This window comes from Hypomesus nipponensis, chromosome 4 (genome assembly GCF_054491055.1).
Source record: "Hypomesus nipponensis isolate SF chromosome 4, ASM5449105v1, whole genome shotgun sequence".
NCBI lineage: Eukaryota > Metazoa > Chordata > Actinopteri > Osmeriformes > Osmeridae > Hypomesus > Hypomesus nipponensis.
The window spans coordinates 5,461,077-5,482,917 of record NC_140364.1 but is presented as its reverse complement, the minus strand read 5'-3'; the positions used below and the strand labels follow the sequence as shown (position 1 = coordinate 5,482,917).

At 46.0% G+C, this 21,841-nt stretch overlaps 1 protein-coding gene across 1 annotated transcript in view; it reads left to right on the top strand.

The window, feature by feature from the left end:
• Nucleotides 1-21,632, top strand: part of triqk (triple QxxK/R motif containing) — a 42,302-nt gene extending 20,670 nt beyond the window's left edge. Inside the window, exons 7-9 of the mRNA XM_084696525.1 lie at nucleotides 19,679-19,759; nucleotides 20,534-20,646; nucleotides 21,242-21,632. The gene's annotated coding sequence lies outside the window, so the exon portion shown is untranslated. The remainder of the gene's footprint in view (nucleotides 1-19,678; nucleotides 19,760-20,533; nucleotides 20,647-21,241) is intronic.
• Nucleotides 21,633-21,841: the final 209 nt, after the last annotated feature.

Below are 21,841 nucleotides of genomic sequence, written 5' to 3'. Positions count from 1 at the left end.
CCATCTTTGAACCAGTGGTTAGCTATCAGGCCTGCCACCTGTGACCCATTAAAACAGAAGCCTGTGGTTTTAGCCCTGCTGTCTGGGTGAACTAACCCCCCTGCTGTTATCGAGTAGTTACCTTTTACCCACACCCTTGCATACACACACACACACACACCAACCTGCATTCTCGCTTTACACACACACACCACGCCTCACTTCCCCTCCACTCACGCGAGCCAGCATGCACGCACACCTTCTGTTCACAAACACACACACCTTCACACAAGCGCCAACCTTGCATTGCATTCTTCCCAACCAACAAGCACCACCCCATCTTCCCCCGAACACTGCAGGATAATAAACGCCCTCCCCACACACAGACTCAACCCCCACCCTCCCTTTCGTATCCAGACACTCACGCCCCCTACTGTGACCCCCCCACCCCCCACACACACACACACACACACATCTTCAACTGACACCAAGCCTGCACCAGAGCAACACCCCCCTCCCCCTCCCCGGCCAGGAGATAGCGAGGGTGTGTGTGAGAGAGACAGAGCGCAGGCCTCGTCCCTTGCTGGTACCAGGAAGGGAGCATCTCTCCCCAGCTACATACTTGCCCCCTGATTCACCCTTTGACTGGGGTAGAGGAGGAGTGAGTGTGTGGAGGGGGGGACGGGGGGGGACGGGGGCAATCATCTCATCTCCCCCTCCCTTTCTTTTGCTCTCTCTCCCTATAGCTCCTTGTCTCGTGTCGTGGCTCTTGATCCTGGCCTCTCTCGCTATCTACCCCATGTCCCCCCCCCCCACGTCCGTCCCCCCACGTCCCTCCCTCCCTTTCACGTTCTCATCTTTTCTCTCGACCCATTCTTTCTCTCTATCTGCTCCCCCTCTCCCTCCCTCTCGCTCTCCCTCTCCTCCATTCTCTCCTCCTCTATCTCTTCATCTCCTGTGGAAGCTGACCTGCCTCTTGAGTGAATTCAGCTGCTTCCTGGAGGTGGAAAATTCCTATTTGCCTTGCAGGGTCTTCATCGTCCTCGCCCAGCGTTTTGGGCCTGTTCGTGTATTTCCACTGATGCACAGTACCTAGCAGCAAATAAGCTCTCCGATCAAAGCAAACGTACAGTGCATTCTCATAAGTACAGTCCAGTTCGGTTCTTGTTTAAAAGGAGATCATTGAAAGAAGATTGAGGTTGCGTCAAATTAATACATGACTGATGACGTTATTATCTTTCCTTTACTGATAACACATTTCCTTAGAGTAAATAGTACATTCAAATAAATTCCAAACCCTAATTTGAATGGTAATGACTACTTCCTGTCTTCCCCATGTTGTTGTATACATCCCATCTTGAGCTGCCAAATCCAACCTGTCAGCCATGATCCATCCGCATCGAACACCGCTTTGACATGAACCGATTTACACAGACAGGATTGAAATGAGCTTGACCCCTTTGTTAGCTTGATTGGCGCTAACAGGCTAACTTGGCACAGCCACTGAGAGGATTTGAATTGAGAGAAGGGATTGGATTAAATGAGTTAGGCTCGTCACGCTCCCGTATTTCTCGCTTGATAGTTGTTCTCCTAAACCCAAAGGAGAGGATTTGTCCCGTAACCTCCGACATGCAAAGCTATTTGCTGACTGTAAAATCCACAGCAATGATGTGAAGAAAGTGGCCAAAAATGATATTCTATGCACATTTCACACAAAGTTCTGTTCTGTGTTATTGAGCAGCAACCAATTGACAGCTATACTCATGTGTATATACTCTTTATGCGTATGTATGTACATCTGTGTGTGTGTGTGTGTGTGTGTGTGTGTGTGTGTGTTTGTTAGTGTGCGTACAATGTAACTCTGTCTTCTAAACGGGACGTGTATGACCACATGAATTTCCCAGTGTGGCATGATAAAGTTCACCTGACCTTGTGTATCCATTCCTCTGTTATGTGATCAGAAGTTCCAAGCTGTCATACCTACCTGTAGCTAGTTAATAATCTTTCTTTTCTATTGTAGCTTCACATCCCTGATTCCAATTCACACACAAGTTTGTCACTTGTTTACTAGGGGAATTAGTGGATGAGCAGCATCATTATGGGCTCAGCGTGCGAGGTGAGCGGAAAACACTGAGTTCCAGTGGAACCCCCTTCATGACTGATGCGTGAAGCCGTCCATCCACACATCTCGGTCCAGCAAGCCCTAGGGCCCTTCTTTTACCCCATCCCTCACGACGACCGTGGCGTACGAAACGTTGACTTCCTGCGATCACACCCAAAGACGGGCTCAATGTGCCCATCCGCGCATCCAGTGGTTTGTATAAAACAGCGTGCATAGTGGGGCGGATTAAGACATAGACGCTGAAATAACATCGTCACAGCAACCAAGACTCCTGCAGTGCCTCGACAGCCTCTCCAATGAGTCTGCCTTCCAACCCCATTCACTCCTCATCGTCACTCTGGAAGCGTTGGAGAATATGAAATCATCCTTGAAATGTGTTTTCCAACGGATTGTATCACCGTTTAATGTTAACCGAAGGCTTTCCGGCTTCTGTGTTAAAAGAGGATGTATAAGACACAGAGGGAAATGAAAGGAGAAGAAGAAGAAGAAGAAGAAGAAGAAGAAGAAAAGAGCGGGGCGAGAAAGAGAGAGAGGATGTTTACCCAATTGCAGCCACGGAGCAATTTTCGAGTGAGCGCCCTCAAATTTCTCTGCCCGGCGTTTGATGGCCTATTCATTTAACGTTATTACCGTGAAAGCTTGAATCGCTCTGGTGAATGGAACTGAATAAGAGGGGGGCGGAGGGATGCATTGAAAAACACACACGAGAAACAGACACACGGGCACTTAAGAGGTCTCTGGTATGATCAGAGAACAGGCGTGGTGTGCTATCACTGTGGCTGCCACTCTTGTCAGATCACCCATTTACCTAAACTATGAAGCTCTCAGACAATTGACACCAGATGTCAGACAAACCCTCTGATAATTGCCTTTACATTCACGATGCAAACCTGCGGCGGTAACACTTTACAGAAAGTATGTGTTTGATAATGTAATCACAGACCGAGGACAAGGTGAATCCACACGTTTGTGAGCATAAAACATCGTCACATACTCCTTTGGTTTAGTGGGTTGGGTTAAGGTTGAAATGTAATGTGTTTATGTGCTTATGAGTTTCATAAGCAAGGAGGCAGAGTAGTACCAAAGGTTTAGGTGTCAACGTTGGTATGACATCTATCTATTAGACAAGCATGTCTGTCTTTGTGTGTGTCTGTGTCTAGAATATCTGGACAACCGGGCACTGGATGAAGTTACAAGTTGGCCTTCTGACGGAGCAAGACCACATCTGTTACACCCCCCTTACAATTGCACCGAGGGATGCACTGCTTACCCAAGCAGTATCCTTCTTGGTTCTGTTTGCATTGACGATAGGAAAGGCTGCTCAACATTACTGGTGTAGTTATGTCTCAAAAACGCAAACCAGCCATCCAAATATTCACACAATTCAATTCAACCTAATGAAATGGGTCTATTAAGTGCACAGCGTTCCATGACAAACTCATTAAAGACAAGTGGACTCTGTGAAAGATTGCGTCAAGTGAAAAGTACAACAGTCCACAAGACTCCACACCCCCAGAATCAAATTAGCAAAAGTAAGTAGGCCTAATTCTGGTAATATTACAGCTATCACTGCATAGGCTTTACAAACACAGTTTTTGCCCGATATAGTCTACAGGAATTGGATTTCCATTGCTTTGCCGAGGACACGTACTTGATCGCACTTAGTTACATAACATCCTATTTTAAACAATGTCAACAAGTCAACTTAGATGTGTTTAGTGAGTGTAGTGAGTGTATGTTTTTTTTTTTTATCAAGGTCCATAAAAAGGACCTCAAGCCATGTGGTTTTCTGTCAATCTTGTCTTTTCTTGACGAGATGGTGGATGCGGGACCTGTCAGAGTACGCAGGGCATTTTAGAGGTACTTACTTACAAAGACGTTTCACTTGTCACAGTGCACACTTACCGTGAACATTGCCTCTTTTTACCACTGCTTTTAGCCATGGTGTATCACAATGAGATCAAGGACATCACCTTTTTGAGAATCTACTTTGAAATGAATATTAAGTGGCCAAGAGCTACTCCTGTCTTATATGATTTATTCACATAACTTATCAAAACACTCAAATTAATCAACTTTTTATACAAGTGGCAAAATACAGTATATAAATTATAATTCACATCAACAGCGCATGAAATGCATGCTCTAGATCATTATATTTACGTAGTATATCAAAACATCTTCAATTCACATCAGTCATAGAAAACATTTATATATTTTACTTTTCCTCCTTAGACTAAATGACAAAAAAAAAAAAAAAACTTTAACGTATTTTCTGTATCCACATATAAATACCACACATCACCTTGTTTCACATATCAAAAACTTATCATCATTGTATGGTCCACGTGTGTAATAAGTGTGTTCACTCTTTCCTACGCTCAGTAAGATGACATGCACTGCCTGGAGGCCACCAGAGTGTATGGTGGAGTGTTTCCACTTCGGTTCACTCTGATACCATTTAAATATTCATCTGTCAGTCTTGTTCTGAATTGAGATTCCATGACACTCAAATCGGTAAAAGAAGTAGAATTGTTTTGGGTCGTTTGTCTGATTGTTTCCTCGGTCTTCCAGGCCCTGGAATGTTGGAAGTTTTAGCTGGACACCATTTCCGAGATGTATAACCTCCATCTCCACAGGATTGACACAGAACAGTTCAGCCATCTGTTGTGAAATCTCCCCTATGTCTACCTCAATGAAGTGGTTGGCAGTGAACGCCACACAGGGCTTGAGTGGATGTAAATCCTTGGACTTGTCCTCAAACTCCTGCCCCCTCTTGGACAGGAGGTCAAACTACTGACAAACATCCAAAACATCAGCTGGCCCTGCATGGCTGTCCAACATCTTTGCAATTATCTTGACTACTTGAACCTGTCTCGAATGAGTCTGATTGCTGGGACTTGAACAAACTTTTCTGGAACCTTCTTTAGCCTCGACTGATTTGTTAGATTTGCTCAGTTTAGTTTTTTTATATATTAAATTAAAGTGGCTGCTAGTCAGTCCACCCCCTATGACACTCCGGGTGGCGAAAAAACTCCTTACATACCTTCTCTCTTTTGGTGCCATGATATGTACAAAGTACCAAACATGTTGGTGTGGACAAGATTTCGTAGCAGTGTGTTAGAAAATAAAACGTTTTAGACTCACATGTATTGCACTCTCCCACCAATTAGAAGGATCACCAGATGCTGAGTGTTAAGCCTTTGTGGAACAATCAAATAATTATAAAATACAATGTAACTGTGCCTGAACATTAGTGCTTACTGTTCCCCCCCTATAATGACGGCTTTGGGTGATACGAAAATGAACTGAATTTATATAATAAATACATGCAGATTGACTTCAAATATATTAGTTTGGGATTTGCCGTTACATAACTGGAAACAGTGAGTCTAATTGGAGTGAGAGAGCTTTGAATGAGTGATAGAAGTCATGCCCCAACGTTTTGCCAAACAGAACTGGATGCTTTAGACAGGGCTTTTCAGACAAGGAGGCTAGGCTAATGCTCTGTTAGAGGAGACAGAGGGAGATGAAGCTGTGTCTAGTCCACTCTGGGATCCACTGCTCCATAGGGGAGAGCAACACAACGGGCAGCATGCACTCAGCGCCTGACCCTCCACTGGCCTCTTCTGTCTGGGCTCTACCAGAGAGGCAGGCCACCGGGTTTGAGTGCTGGCAAAACATAGGTTGCAGATGGGGAGATGGTGGCCAAACACATCTTTGGGGGGGGGGGGGGGGGGTTATGTGTGTGTGTGTGTGTGTGTGAAAGAATGTCTGAAAGAGCAAGTAAAAAAGAAAAAGTACAACAAAAAAAAACGGTTTACACACATACATTCATGTGTCGAATGTGTAGGTTGCTCCTGTGTTTCTGGGGGGGTTTGAACGCGTGTACGCACGCACAACACACATACGGACACGCGCCTGCCCGACTTTGCCAGATATAATTATGGTTTCCCGGGGCCAATTCCCAGTGTCTGGGACGAGTCCACAGCAGGGGTAGATTGGGAGAAAATAGAGGCTCATTTACTGGACTATAAAAAGAGCTGTAAACAATCCCACACGGTTGTGTGTGTGCCCAGAGAGCATAGGAGCTGGCTGGCAGAGTATCCCGGCAGGGAGGAGAGAGGCGGGCGCCCGCCCAACAACCACTACCACCAGCACACTGGCTGGCTCTACCCTGCATTCTGCCCAGGCTCCCTGTGCTCTGGTCCCAGCCCGGCTGCCAACTACTGGACCAGCTGGACCAGAGATCCTGAGAGAGAGAGTGTGTGTGTGTGTGTGTGTGTGTGTGTGGCATTGGGGTGGATTGTGTCTCTTAGCTAAACTCTCACTGCCAGCTGCCTGACCCATTCAACAGATAGGTAATCCGTTTGTCCCTCCCTCCCCACACACTCATTCACACACGCAGTCACGCACTCATTCACACACGCAGTCACTCACTCATTCTCACACATCCCTCGCAGAAATATCCCAATGGGTTTTCCCACAGCGCTGTTTTTTGATCCCAGTCTGGATTCCTTTCCAAGTGAACTGAAAGAGAGACACTTAACTTCACATTGATGTTCTTGAATGTGCCTTTGGTTGTCTATTATGGACCTGAGGTATTGACTCACATTGAATATGGCCGCCCCACAAAGAGCCTGTTGGCTGTGTATTGTCAGTGTTTAGTGAGGTGACTAAGCTCTTTTGGCTCGGGCCGAGTTTACACCTGCTTTGGGTTTTGAGCACATGGGAGTGTTATTGCTTCGCAATTGAGCAAGGATAACATGTTGTTAAAATGGCTAAAGGCCATGAGGTAAAAGCTGGTAATGTGAGAGCAATATTGTTTTCCCTCGTCATCAATGTTCATACATATTGTCTGTGTTTGCTTATGTTTTTGAAAAGGGCAAGGCGATAATAATTGATTAAGGGATTTTAAAATGTTTTTTTGGGGCTTCGAGAATAATTTCGTACTCTTATACACCATTGTGTCCTTAGCAAACCCTACCAAAATGTTTAGGCTACTGTATGCAAATCTCTGTGAAACACATCCTGGTTCACATTTACACATGCATTAAGCAAATACACCTAATACTAGTAAAAGTACGTAGCTATTTTGAAACCACTGACAGCTTCAAGCATACAATACATTACATAAAAACACATGAAGAAATCATCAAAACATCCATTTTTGGGGGGACTGACCACCTCCACCTCTCTGCTCCTTACTCTCTGAACGGGAACCCCCAACTAGAAAAACCAAACAATAACAAATTCCCTAAAGGGTTCGCTCATTCAAATCAGCTCATCAACATGTCCTGACTGGCTTCCACAGTGGTTTGCAAGTATGAAAGGGCATTTTTGTAATAGCTTGTAATCAAGTGTGGCAGTCGACCATTACGCAGGGCCCTTCTGTCACATGTTAATGGTACATCATTTGCCCATCAACATTTTCTCTATTCACTGGTGTGCATTAGTTCTATAGCTGTCTTGTTCTACCCCGTAATGGACGAGATGTCAATGTCAGGTTGCCATTGGTGAGAGGCAATGTCATGCGGTGTAATGCATCATTCATAATGTATGAAGTTACCTGTATTTGATTCGAGGACTATTTAGTATGCTGGACCTGGAAAATATGCTGTTTAGTATGCTAGACCTTGTGTGGGTTGAGGCGGCAAACCTTTAAGCATGACCTGACTTGGTTTGTTGGGATGACACTACCTTGGTTGTTCTGAATGTTTTGAGCATGTAAATCTGTGTGTGTGTGTGTTTGTGTGTGTGTGTGTGTCTGTGTCTGTGTGTCTGTGTCTGTGTGTCTGTGTGTCTGTGTCTGTGTCTGTATCCGTACAGGAGTATTTAGGTGCTCAAGTACCGTGCTGTATGTTTGAGCATGACCGTGCTTCAGTGTGTCTCTATGCACACAGCGTGTGTGTTCTGGGGTATGCGCACTGGCCCCACCTTGCTTGTGCATGTGCCATCAACATACAGCACCTTCCAAACCCTAACCCCCCCACCCCCACCCCCCGCAGATAAGACCCCCATTTATTCAGAGCCCTCGGTTCCTCAGCGAAGGCCGCTGAGACCAGCGCAGCTCAATCATAGCACACGGTGTGGAAGGGGGGGGGCGTCATTTACCGTTGCGCCACTCTGATGCTCCACTGAGGCGTGAAAGGCAGCTGTCTTTGCGCTGTGAAAAAAAAAAGGAGAAAAAAAACACATTTCGGTCGCGGCTAACCATGCTAACGGCTCAATGTTAACGCTCGACCTCTAAGCTAAACCGTGGGATTCACATGTGGTTCTGATCGTTTGCTCAGCTCTGGGCGGAGCAGGTGGTCTCTACTTCGGAGGGATGGCTGTCGTGCGCTAATGTCAACAGAGAGAAGAGAAACTAAATGAACGTGCAGGATTGAAACAAATGATGCTTGTCATTCTTCTAGCCACTACTGGGCTTGGTTGACTGTCTTTATCCACATTGTAATAGAACACATTTAGCGAGATGGTTTATGTGTGTGTGTGCGTGTGCGTACATAGTTTTAATGCGTGAATGCGAACTTCCCCTGTGTGCATGTATATTCATATGTGTGGGAGTCAGGTGGCTGAGCGGTTAGGGAATCGGGCTAGTTATCAGACGGTTGCAGGTTCGATTCCCGGACGTGCTAAATGATGTATCCTTGGGCAAGGCACTTCACCCTACTTGCCTCGGGGGAATGTCCCTGTACTTACTGTAAGTGGTTTTGGATAAGAGCGTCTGCTAAATGACTAAATGTAAATCTGTATAAATATATGTCTCTCTACGAGTGTAATTATTAGCGAGGGTGTAGATGTGTGTGCGTGTGTGTGTGTGTAAACTGAGAGATGTTGTACAGGCAGTCGTTGGCACTTAGCTGAGGTGGGCGGGGCTGGCTGTTTGTGTGTGTGCTTGTGTGCACGAGCATGCATGTGCGTGTGAAGACGTCGCATAGGCAGTTGGGTTACACATGATCAGAGAGACATGGGGCGGGAGGGGGGGGTTGTTGGTGTGCGTGCGTGCGCGCGTGGGGGTGTTGGTGCTTGTGTGTGCGTGTGTTTGGGGGGGGCTCTCTCATCTGCATCGCGCCATGCCCCATCAGCCTCGTCAGGATGTTGGAGAACAAAGCCTTTCCATTTCCACCGCCACGCGCCTGCAGGGAGACGTCTGATCATAATTAGCTGAATGATGAGGCGCTGTGATGCAGTGCACAGCAGGCTCGTGTCTGCTCACTGTTATCACCTCTCTGTCTCTCTGTTTTCCCTGTCTCAGCCTCTCTCTCTCTCTTTCTCTCTCTCTTTTCTCTCGGTCTCTCAGAGTGTCTCTTCCTTCTCTGTTTCTGACTATTTTTCTTCTGGCATTTTCTCATGCTTTTGTCTGTTTCTGTTTCAGTATGTCTCTGTTTCATACTCCCTTCTCCCTAGCCGTTGAAGTCACTGTCATTGTTCCCTAGTCACTGATTGTCTTACTCTCCTCTCGAGGATAGACATAGAGGATGGAGAGGGAGGGGGAGGACATATGACTGCATCGAGTGTACGGTAGACTACGTTGGTGCATTGCTTTAGGACAAGGTTGTCTTCGACCGGTTTTCCCTCTGGTAGACATTTCTTTTCAGGTATGCATTAAGAAATCCCCACTGCCTATGTTACTCATCCACTTATTGGTTAAAGCTTTTCTCTGATGTGTTTATAATACACTACAGAGCAAGATTCTCTGAATGTTTGTGAAGTAAAAGAATAAATTCAAATGGGATAAACAATTTGAGACACCGACATACCTCTGCAAAAATCAAGACAATTACTTCCGCCAAAGCAAAAAGAGACAAACAAACAACTCGTGCAGATTCACTGTGTCGTGCGATAAGCCCTTTTCAATTTGTCGAATGTTTCTTTCAGATAGTATCAGTTCATTTTCTCCAGCATTATTTCTTCCATTCTAATGTTATTTTCCCTGTCTGGTTAAATCCCCTGGTATTCTTTTCCCTTTGCCTCTGGTGTTGCTCTACAGTGCAGTGTTGTCTGTTTTAGCATGTCGCTGTCTGCTCAGTCTGTTACAGATTAATGGCATCTGCTTTAGACAAACATAGCAAACAAAACACTGCCTCTGTATGATGGAGTACGCAGGAACTCAATGAATGTTATCATAGTATTGGGCTTAAGCAGGATACTGTTGAATAATGAAACTTTATTAACACGCCGGGAATCCTCACAGCTGGGATGAATTTGCACGGGCTGTAACTTGTTCTCGGGATCAAATGGCCAGGTGTATATTTGGAGACGTTACTTGTCGTTGAAATTCAGACGTGCACAACCATACACCCGCATGCACGCGCATAGGCCACGCACAATCCAATTGTAAAGGGCGCATTTCGAAGTCAAATGATCACCTTATGGCAGCACTGTTAGGGTTCTGAAAGAGGTCATATCCCTTTATCTTTCCAAAGTGAAGTTTGGCATTGAGAGAGACAGTGTGAAAGTGTGTGTGTGTGTCTGGTGAGGGGACGGGACGGGAGGACAGGGGTGGTGGGGGGGGGGGGGTGCATATGGAAAGGCAAAACGGGTCTGCTCGGCAAAGCCGTTGGACCACCAGAGCAGAGTGTGTGCAGCAGTCTGGTGTGCTGCAGCGCACACACACACGCGCACAGTCACGCGTGCCTCCTGCAATACAGCCAGGGCAGATGGCACCCCTTGCCCGCTTGCCAGGAAAAGCATGCGAATTAAAGGTTATACCCACCAGGTCTGCAGCGCTGCCAGGCCCAGGCTGGTGCAGTATCCCCGGCCCACCTGCTTGAGGGCCCGGGGACATCTGGCGTGGTTTTGTTGAACGAACACAACGCTGGGAGGGAGATCTGTCATCTGTTCTGCAGCTCCTGCCTATGACGGCTGCCTGTCTGCCTGTGTGAGTATGTGTGTGTGCCTGAATGGTTGTGCGCGTGTGTTGACGTGTGTGTGTGTGTGTGTTTTGAGCCAAGAGGATGGGGGTGGGGGGATTAGGTAGATGTGTGTGCAGCGTATGGGTGTTTGCAGGGGGGGGGGGGGGCGTTTAGAGGACTGTGAGTTTGCGTTTGTCAGTGCGTTCCACCATCCACTGCTCCTCCATCTCGAAAAAGGATCCCATTTCCTTTCAAAACAACTCGTTCCCTCTTCAACTGTCTTACCTCACTTTCTAAAGGCTGAAGAAAATGGAAAGCACAAAGGCAGTCATTGAGTGGCTTATCCAGCCAGGGCCACAAAATACCTCAGAGACGCACCAAACGATTGGATCCCCAGATTGCCACAGAGTTATAATTCATGTATAAAGGGAAACCCGGGTGCCTTGCCAGGTCGATGGGTCTGTAGACATTGACTGAAACAGACAGCTCTTGGTGAAGGCTTAACAATACAGCCTCCTCGAAGCCGCCCCTAATTCCTTCCCAATATGCTCCTGATGTTTGCTCTCGCTCCGAGGTCCCGAACGTTAGTTCGCAGAGTAGCTTCGCAGATGTTCCGGCGTATTCCGAGATTCTGAAAGCACTCTTGTAACATAAATGTGTTTTTAGGATTAGCTGCAGAAGCTGTATTAACGGGTCCAATTGTTCAAGATCTCCATTTTCTTTTTTTTCTTTTTTGACATGGAAAAAAAACAAAAACATGAATAGACACTATTATATGGACGTCCTAGACCTGTTGGCCACATAAGTTAAAAGGACATTTTGATATGCTTTCTCTCAGGGACAAATTCAGTCTGTTATACGTGCATGTAGCACAAGCAGTACTCACATCGAGAGTTGATCGAGTGTGGAAGAACTGGAAGTGGGTTTATTGGCGGCACGGAGCGAGGCCATGTCTGTGTCGTGTGCAGCGAGGGCTGTAATGCTGCCTCTACATCACGAGGCAGGCCGGCCGTGACGGCCTCCTCCTGGCGTTGACTCCTGAGGTCAAACCCATCGGTGGTGCCAGAGGAACACCAGATGTCTCTCCGAGGCGTTAACCGTGAGCTGGCTCTGTGGGAGTACATAAACGCCCGGGTTACCGTGGCGTTCGATTGTGTTGTGGTCGCTCAGTGCTGATTTTATAAGCTTGTATGTTTAGCTTGATTCCTGGCCCGTTTCAGTGTGAACTCGTTTTACAGGATTCACACACGTAGGCTGGTTTGTTGCTGGTGCCGCGCTATTGTGCGTGCACAGACACACAGACACACACACTCACACACACACACACACACACACACACACACACAAACGCATGCTCCAAGACATGCTTCTGCTGTTCCTAATGCATCAACGTCTGGATAGAGACTTGCTTCCAGCTGCCAGCCATTGACCGACACAATCTCTTCCACATGGTGCACACAGGTGGCTCATCCATAACCTGGACGTCTCATTCAGAGTCAGGCCTTTTGACACACACTTACACACACACACACACACCAATTCATTCCTTTACACTGTACACTGTACACACACGCACGGGCATTCCCTCACACTACTTACACACATTTCTTTACACTACACACACACACACACACACATACACTCATACATTGTAGCACATCTTAAACCACTTACCCTATTCCATAGCACCAGCCCATCCAGTGGAATTGTGGACCAGAGCAGTGTTGGCTCACACTCCACTCTGCCTTCTGTTCTGTTTCTCTCCTTAAAGACCTCTCTGTGTGATGGTTATCCCGGCCTGCGTCGTATTGCCTTGTCTGAGGCAATGTCTCGCGTGAGCGAATGTCAAACTGGGAGAAAAGCCTAATGGTATAACCACATGCGATTCTGAATCAGATTTATGAGTGAGAATTGATTTTGAAGAGATAGACAGCCGCTGGTGTTCTGGTCTTCAGATGGAAGGCTGTGTTCTGAGACGTATTAAATCATGGATGCTGGTTGAATGAAATGTGTGATGGCACGGTAGATTCTGGAAAAGCACTGTGCTTCTCAGCTAATTGTTGGCAGTTCGATCCTAAAGAAGAGCTTCTATTTTGCGTTGGTTGCTAACCCAAATCCTAACAGCTGACTTGCATATCCATATTTTTTGACAATAAATTTAATTAAATGTTGTTTAATATGAATGGTTGTTTGAATTAGTTTGATAATATAGACTAATGAAACACACAATCAATTAAGCACACAATCAAGTGCTGAATACCAATTGTGCCTTTATATGGTCATTTAATTGTTTATATATAGCTGCCTGGGGCTATGTGGAATGTGATTGGTTTGGACGCCATTTTAATTTAATTTCAAAATCTCTCACCCTGCCTCTGGTTGCACTCTTTCCCTCCTCCTTGTAGCTTCCAGTCCACTCACTCCCTCACTCTCATCCTCTGAACACACACACACACTTGTGTGAACAGACACACGCGTTCCCTGGCACACTGCGGCAGGTACACACACCCCAACGCGCGTGCACTCAACACTCAATCCCCACCATCTCACGACTGAGTACAAACACCACAAAATACCTCAGTGGCACTGCGCTGTCGGCTCCAGCCTTCGCCAACCTTGCACTCGCATTCAGGAAACACCACCTCGTCGGTCTGTGGACCTGAAGCCCCTGCGGGAGCCCGCCCCTGGCATCGCATGCCACCCTGGTGTCAAGCTCTCCTAGGGAGGTTGGCAGAGCTGTGGTTGGGATGTAAGGGCTAAGTCTGGGGGTCACTGCCGTGGAGCCAGGGGGTGGGAGGTGTGGGCAGTGCTGTGGGTGAGGGGTTAGAGCCAGGCATGGAGCTCGAGAGAGAGAGGGGGTTTGTTTGAGGGTGTTGGGCTGGTGCGTGGGCCTAGAACTCGGGCCCCGGGCTGGGGCTGAATCTAAAGCCCAAGGGGCTGGTGTTGGGAGTTGAGCCTCTGTGCAGTGTCTTATGCCAGGATCTCGCTTTGGAGCTTGTGGTTGGAGTACAGGGCCGTACGAAGGGTCAATAACTTGTCGGGGGTCAGCCTGAGGGGCAGGCTATGAGCGGCCACAGGCTGATGGGGGGAGAGAGGTAAAGAGGGATGGGACAGTACAGTAGCAGGGCGTGGAAAAAGGGAGCGATTCAGAGGGAAACGAGTGAGGGGCGCGGTGGCATTTGGGAGGCGGGGTTTGTGGTTGCACAGGGAGGGGCTAGGTGAAGGGGCGGGGCGGAGGGTAGCGAGGCGGAGGGAGGAGCGGCAGGGGGACAGAGCTGGGTTGATTTGGGCTGCCAGTGAGAGTCGGAGAGGTGAGGCAGACACGGACAGACAGGCAGGCTGGACACAGTACCCGCAAAAGAACAGGAGTCATGCGATCATTGTGGGGGATGATTGGGTCCTATAACGCTTAGCAGTGAGCGCATACAGCACTTACAATGCAAACACATACACACATACCGACGCACATGCACCCCCCCCCCCATGAATGTTGAACTGTTGTTGACAGTTGACGTGTTTTCATTTGAATCTGTGGAAACATAGTACCCAAGAAGTGTGTGACAGGCACTGTAGCTCATGACAATGACTGACAGTATTAACAGAGAAACAAACTCTTAGCAATGCTCTTAGACTCAAATGCACAAGTGTATACCATTCTTAAAGTCTCACACTTCACAGTTCTTCCCTGAATCTTGTTCTGGAGAAAGGTTCATCATCTGCTTTATCAAGGTTCTAAAGAACACAGGTACACTACAATCAAATAGTCTCAGTCAAACTTTTTTGGGGCACATACTGTCAGTTCATAATCACCAACACTACCCAGAAAACACGGAACCATTTAAAACATATCTCTCAGTAGTCTTTATGCATAGCTTTGCATATCAGATCCACAAACTAAAATGATTGATTCCAAAAACAAATTGCTTCACCAGCAGTAGAGGTGTTAATAGTGGTTATTAAATAAAATCCTCATAATTATTCCCATATACCACACATTTATTTTTTTAAGCTGTTTACCAGTTTCAAGCCTGTTTACCTATTAGCACAATTAGTCATTCTGAAATCATACCCAACCGCATGGACGTCAATTCACAACTTCAGAATGGACCATATGTGATACCAACAGGGATATAATACTGTAGCAACCTTACAGAAGAACAATCTGTGCAAAGCAACTGTGCTATGCTTATAACAGTTACCGAACGCTTTCTACGAAGGACAGTTTGAAAACAGATTTCCAAAATGAAGTTGTTGTTTCTTTGGAAAGCTTTCTGTGAAAATATCCACTGGGGGAGTACATTATGGTAATGTCACCGAAGTTTCCCAACACGCAATCAATTCAAACAGTGGGAGGTGCATTTGATAAACTGTACACAGCACAAACCTTTAGGTCCAGCACGAACCCTCGGGTCAAGGGGGGCTTGGGGGATGCACAGGACAGAAAACCCAAATATCAGTCAAATCCTGTTTTGTGCCGGTCAAAAGCCTCCAGCTTTGCAAATGTGAATGCTGACATCAAGCAAGGTCATTCTGAAGCCAGGGAACAAGCAAAACAGATGGAAATGACGGGTACGTCCCGACGTCATTTGAAAGTGAAATCGCATTGTTTTGACTAGATACCCCAATCTGCAGCCTTTCGAGGAGTTTTCACCACACGAACAAGCGGAACACATCACGGCGGGCCGAAATGTCGCTTTTGAAAAGAACGTCTCAAAAACGACGGCCAAAAACGTCCCCTGGGTTTGTGCTTGACATACAGTGACGTTCTCAAAGGCACTCTGTACCTGCAGCGTTACAGTGAGCGCAGGTCTCAACCCGTGTGGGACGGCGTAATGCTTCACAGCCGCAGAATGACACATGAGCCTAGACACAGTCCAGTGGGCTCAGTCCCATGTGACTGTGGCTGTGAAAACAACCCTTATGTCACTTAGACCTGGCAAGGACACACCAGGGGTCAATGACAGGCCACACATTACTGCCCATGGTGCACTGCATGAGCTGGATCCTGTCATGCTCCAGGGTCGATGTGAGGGTGTTTGTATAACGATTAAGACTTTGCGTGTTCGCCTCGTGAGACAGGTTTGGGTGTGTTTTCCAGTGGACGGAAGTGTGAGTGTATTGGCGAGTCAGAATGACAGGTGGGAAATGTATGTGTGTGGGTGGAATGGACGTGTATATGTGTGTGTTTGTGTGTGTGTACTGGGGGAGGGGGGGGGGATTCGATAGCGGTGATCCTGGCAACTCTCCAGGTGACCTCAAGACGGAGGCCGCGGATCTTCACGCTCTTCCCAGCACCGCAGCTACGAGGCTGGGTGTCCCCACCGCCTCTCTGCTACCCTGCTGCCCTACCTAGTGAGAGAAACCCCATAGATCAAACACATCCTCTAGGAAAACGTGCACGGTATCGGGCTGAGTATGACCAATATCCAACACACTCCGAACCACTCTTACCACAGTAACCAAGTGGCATCTGTCATTAGTACTGCTGTTGATATCATGAAAACCATAGATATGAGGTGATTGGAAGGCAAAGCAACACCACAAAAACACTACTCTCAAATCTCTGAAAAACATTGCACCAGCAGAACAATGGTAAGTGTTCTATTTGTTCTAGCTCTATGTTCCCAGCATTCCTGTCCTATCATAGTCCACGGCTGCCTAGCCTATCTGGTCTTTGTCAGAGGGCTGTCATGGCCCAGGTTGCTCCTAAGTCCTAATTTGTTGCAGAGAGGCGGTCTGGCTAGTGTTAAATAGACCCATGATAAGATCCAGGCTTCCCCTCTTTAACGCCCCCCTCCCTCTTCCTTTACCCAACGTGTCTCTTCTGTGTCTCGCACATGGACACCTTCACATTCGTCCGGTGCATGCGGCCTGAACCAGTGACGCTCCCTCCTGAGAGCGACACCCGCAGGCGCACAAAGACTCACGCACGCCTACACGCTGAGACCCCTCACCGCGCGACCAGGAGATGAACGACGTGGCGGCCAGGTGATGCCCGCGGCCACACCGACGATCCACCGCCGGGTGACGGATGACGTGCCGCGCGTACGTCGCGTCAGGGAGCGCCCACTACGTCACGCCCCCCCGCCCCCCCCCCCCCGCCCCCACCCCCCAGACAAGCTCCCCTGTGGAGGTCGTTCAGAGTCCAGACTCAGGACTCTGCGGTTCCTGGGTGGAGCCTCTCATCGGATAAGACTCGGGTCTGCCGTGGCTCCCCAGGGAATACCTGCATACTTCGCATTCTTTACATTTCATTTGATTAGACTAAATTTGATTACGCGAGTGCGGTGGAGCGCGGGTCCATCTGGCGTTGTTGTCAGACAAAGTGATTCAAGTTGGAGTGTGTTCGTCTCTAAGTTTCTAAACGGTCTTCCCTGGAGCCGTTTGTGATTTTATTGAACTAAGTTAATAGATCCGCTGACACTACGTGTGGTGTGTGTGTATGTGTGTTATGACTGTGTGTGCAGACATATGAGCCTACTGTTCACCAAGGGAAGCAAGTACATTTCAACCAATCAAATGTGCCTTCTAATCAATCTCCTGAAGTAAAAGATAGATGTGAACCAACTGTGTAAGAGATTGAGAATAGGTTGCCTGCAGCTCCGCTCTGAACCATGCATTGATTAAAAATGATGTTGATTACTAATAATGACTACAAAGTGGTTTTTTTTATATATATTGTGAAAGAGCACACAACCAACTCTTTATCTACTTTGATGTCAGTTGAATCACCATTTGAAAAAATCCAAGCTAAAATATTGTCAATATCTTGCAAATTAAAATGGCTATTGTATATTACCTCATAATTCTTGTCTTGAAAAAGTTATAATGAGAAGACATTTTTAAAAATCTATTGAAAATCAATAATTATATAAAATTTTACCGCACGGTAAACGTTTTAGAGGCATTTTTCTTCCAAACACTTTATCCTGCAGTCTAAGTATATCAAGTCAAGCTGGTCTCCCCCCTAATGAATAATATCCAGCAGAGAGACAAGCTTTCACCCATTGTGTTGTTTCATCAGTAGCTGATGAAGTAGTCTAGTCTGCAAAACGGAGCAATCGTGTTTTGCTTGGCCAAACTCTCTTGACCTCAGAATTCATGAATACCTTATGTAAAAAAACAACAGTGTCTGTCTTTTGCTGGCTTTAATAAATCTACTTAAGAGTTATTATGTTGGCCCCTTACTTTTTAGCTGGAGCACAGAGCAACATGGAATGAAAATATTGTGGCCGTCTGTCCAAGATTCTGGAAAGCACTGAGAAAGCTAGTCTTTGTCGGGGACCTGTCATGTACTGAAATGAGAAACCTAGGTTTTACCTGTTAGCGATTCGGGTGCTTCTTGCCCTGTGCATGAAAACAAGCACAGAGAGAAGGATGGTATGTCCGGGGGGAAAAAGATGAAAAGACTACTGCCCAGTGAACTTCTATCAGAATAACGGTTCCTCCTTCTGTCTATCTGTCTATTTCACTCTCTCTCATTATCTTGCTTTCCCTCCCACACCCAAATATGTCAAGCCGGTTCCAGTAAATGTCCACAGATGCAACACTCAGAGTGTGTGTTTCATCTCCAACAAGGACATGCCTGGACATGTTTGGCATGGGAGGTGTGGATGGCTTCAATGAGAACTTGGGAGTTATTGTGTTAATACGGTGCTCTCAAACAGAACTTTCCCAACGGGGAGTGTCAGTGGGCTTTCATAAGGAAGAGAAGGGAGAGAAGCCCTCCACAGTACTGTACTGTTTGGAACTTTGATTTAGAGAACAGGACGAGGCGATGCTGTAATTTGTTGAAAAAAAGAGAGGGTAAACACAGACGTGTACTGAGTAGATCCAGCTTTGGTTAGCAGCCATATCCCAGACCATCTGGATTCGTTTGGAATCCAGTTGGAGTCACACACGAAAATTATACTTGGCCTGTCTTCGTTTTATTGGTCAGCCTTGATTTATGACCATCAAAGTAAAAAATAATTGGCCGACACTGGATGTCTTTTATAAGTCGTGTTCGGGGGCAAGTTGGGAAAAAGCTGGAAAATGATTCGAAACAGAAGGAATGTATGACGTTATGCCTTGAGAAAGAGCAGAGACTACAAGCCAGAGCTTCTCTGTGTATTTTTACAACAGGCGCCTCCTTGGCCAGCTCTGCTCCGCGGTGCCAAATACTTGTGTACACAGCATCAGCTAGGTCATGTAACTACTCGATGAAAAACATCTTCGTGGAATAGGGCAGTGATTACGGAAAGTACAATGAAGAAGGGAAGCCAGAGGGAAAGTTGAGATGTTTTTACCCATTGGAGGAAGGTTATAGGGGTTATTTCTTGACAAAGCATTGGAAAAGAATACTTTCTCTCCTGACCCACGCAGTTGCCAGACCCCGTCTCCATCTAACATTGACAGTGCTGCTCATAAATATGGCCTCGTCCTCAAAATGAACTTCCATTTAAAATAATAACTATGCAGCTATGGTACAGCTATGCTTCTTCTGTACCGTAAGGTTTTGTGTTCTACTCATCTCTTTGGAAACACTGTAATGATGTAAGCAGTTGAAAAAGATGTACATGAATATATGTGGATTATTTTTCCTGGCATAGCTTTCAATGAAAGAAAAAAAAGGATAGAAGAGAAATAGAGCTTTTCTCAAGATTTTTGTTGACTTACTGTCCAGAGAATTCAGCTCATATATAATAAAAGTGATTCATCATTTTCCCCTGCCAAAAAGATGTGCCAGCAAATCCATAGAGGGAGATACCTCACTGGAGCACTGGCAACACAAGAGGTGCATTGTGGGTAGAGACAACAGGTAAAAATATAAATTCATTCATCCTCATTGGCATTACGGGAAAAGTATCAACTGGGATATTATGCTGTCTGGGTTTTGTGTGGGAAGAACTGTATATATATAAATATATATATATATATATATATATATATATATATATATATATATATATATATATATACTTTTATTATATAAAAAAAATAATATATTTTCTTTTTTTCTTTATATCTACTATGTTTTTCAACATGTTTATTGCAAATTTGCGCTGCATAACATGTTGTAGCTTGGATTGTATGGTCCAGTCTAAAGAAACTCACTTTGTGAATCCTGAGCTTACCTCTCCAATCTTGGTGACACTGAAGGTTTACAAACAGCATACAGATTCAAAGGTTCATCACAGCACAAAAACACATTGATTTGTCGGCATTGACCAATTCATTTCAGCACTGAATGTCTCTTACCGTTAAGGACATAAGGGTTCAAGGCAAGGAGAGAAAGGGTACGTCTTTCCATTAGAAAGAGATTGGTCAACGACAATGCTGAGCAAGTTTCTCAAGGCAATCTGATCTGCTTCTCTGACACTTCCTTTCACTGGGGTGTCTCTTCCTTGAAAACATAGCCCTCCAGAAAGGTTACATTGTTACCTACTGATGAACACCGCAAGGGAAGTGGGAGAGGACAAGGAATAGAGAGAAGCATGCTAGGAAGGATGTTTTAGACGCGACAAGACAGAGCCATACAGAAAGCCAAGGAAGTAGGGTGATTTTACTCTCCAAATTCTTCCCTTTTTTGTAGATTTGGAAGGCAGCCTAAAATGTGCCTGTCGCAGATGTTTTAACAGAAGGTGTTTGCATGCTGTTCGTTAATACGCCGCCATACGGAACACAGTATGACCACCACAATAACCAGTAAGTAACACTCTCCATGTGCATGACGCCTGGCCAACTTTACCTTCTGTTTTTGGGGGGAACCAGTACCCCTGTGGATTGAGACATACCTTGATGAGCCTATATTGCCTGGTACTGATGAGCACACCATTCAGAGGGTAATGATTGCGAGAAGGTATGACGATCGAGGTGTGGGCATTAGTCGGAACTTGGTAGGTCAGCAGGGAAGCGAATGTTTGCCTGTGTATATAGCACGCTGCAGCTGGCCTAATGCCTACTTAGCGAGTTGATAACTGTCTACTGCCAAGTGAGCTCATGCACATGGACCCCAAAATTGAAGTTTGTTGCTCGTCCTTGCCATAGCCAAGCATTAGCTGTATTATATTTACCATGTTGATTTTCATTTGTGAACAATGCAATGATAATATAGCCTTGGAATCTAGCTTCACAATCTTAAGTCTGAGATATGTTTGAGAGATAAACGGCATCAAGTGTTTTTCTTCCAATTAAACAATTGTCTGTCGACACAGACTGGAAAATATACCGATTTTTCCTGAAGAGGAGCATTCACCACTGCACATGCCTGAAGAAATGTGTTCCTCGTTTTCTTGTTTAGAGGACCTTTTGCCATGTGTTTACATGAGTCGTTCCCAGCACCATGTGTTCAAGACAACACTTCCCTTCATTACTGGATTGCACCAACACTACAGTGAGAAAACCTGAATGATGACACAACTCCAAGCACATGCTGTTCATTTAGCAGCGGAGAACATTCTCTTCCTCAAAGGACTGTACTGGATATGAAATCAATCACCGAGAAGCAAATAGTCTGTAATGCTGATGAGAAGATGAGGTGATTCTGTGATAAAACCTAACACACAGAAGGACAAACCCAAACTGCTCTATTGCTCTTTTTGGATGGGAAATATATTGTAAACTGTGTTAGTTTAAGATGGCTTGAGTTATTATGTTTTTATAATAAACATCCCTCCGATACTTAACATGTTTGTTTTTGTTCTCTACATAAAGGCAACCCTCACTTCAGAAGCTGTGAAGTGTACTATATTTAAATGAACAAAAGATGAACTTCCCTGAATAAGAGAAGCGTCAAGAAAGTGTGGTGCCGTGGAGTCGAGGTCACAGAGAATCAGCCATGTTTGGTCATGGTTGTTCCCCCAGTGTCCCCATGGTTCCAATGCCTGTCCTTGAGTTTGCG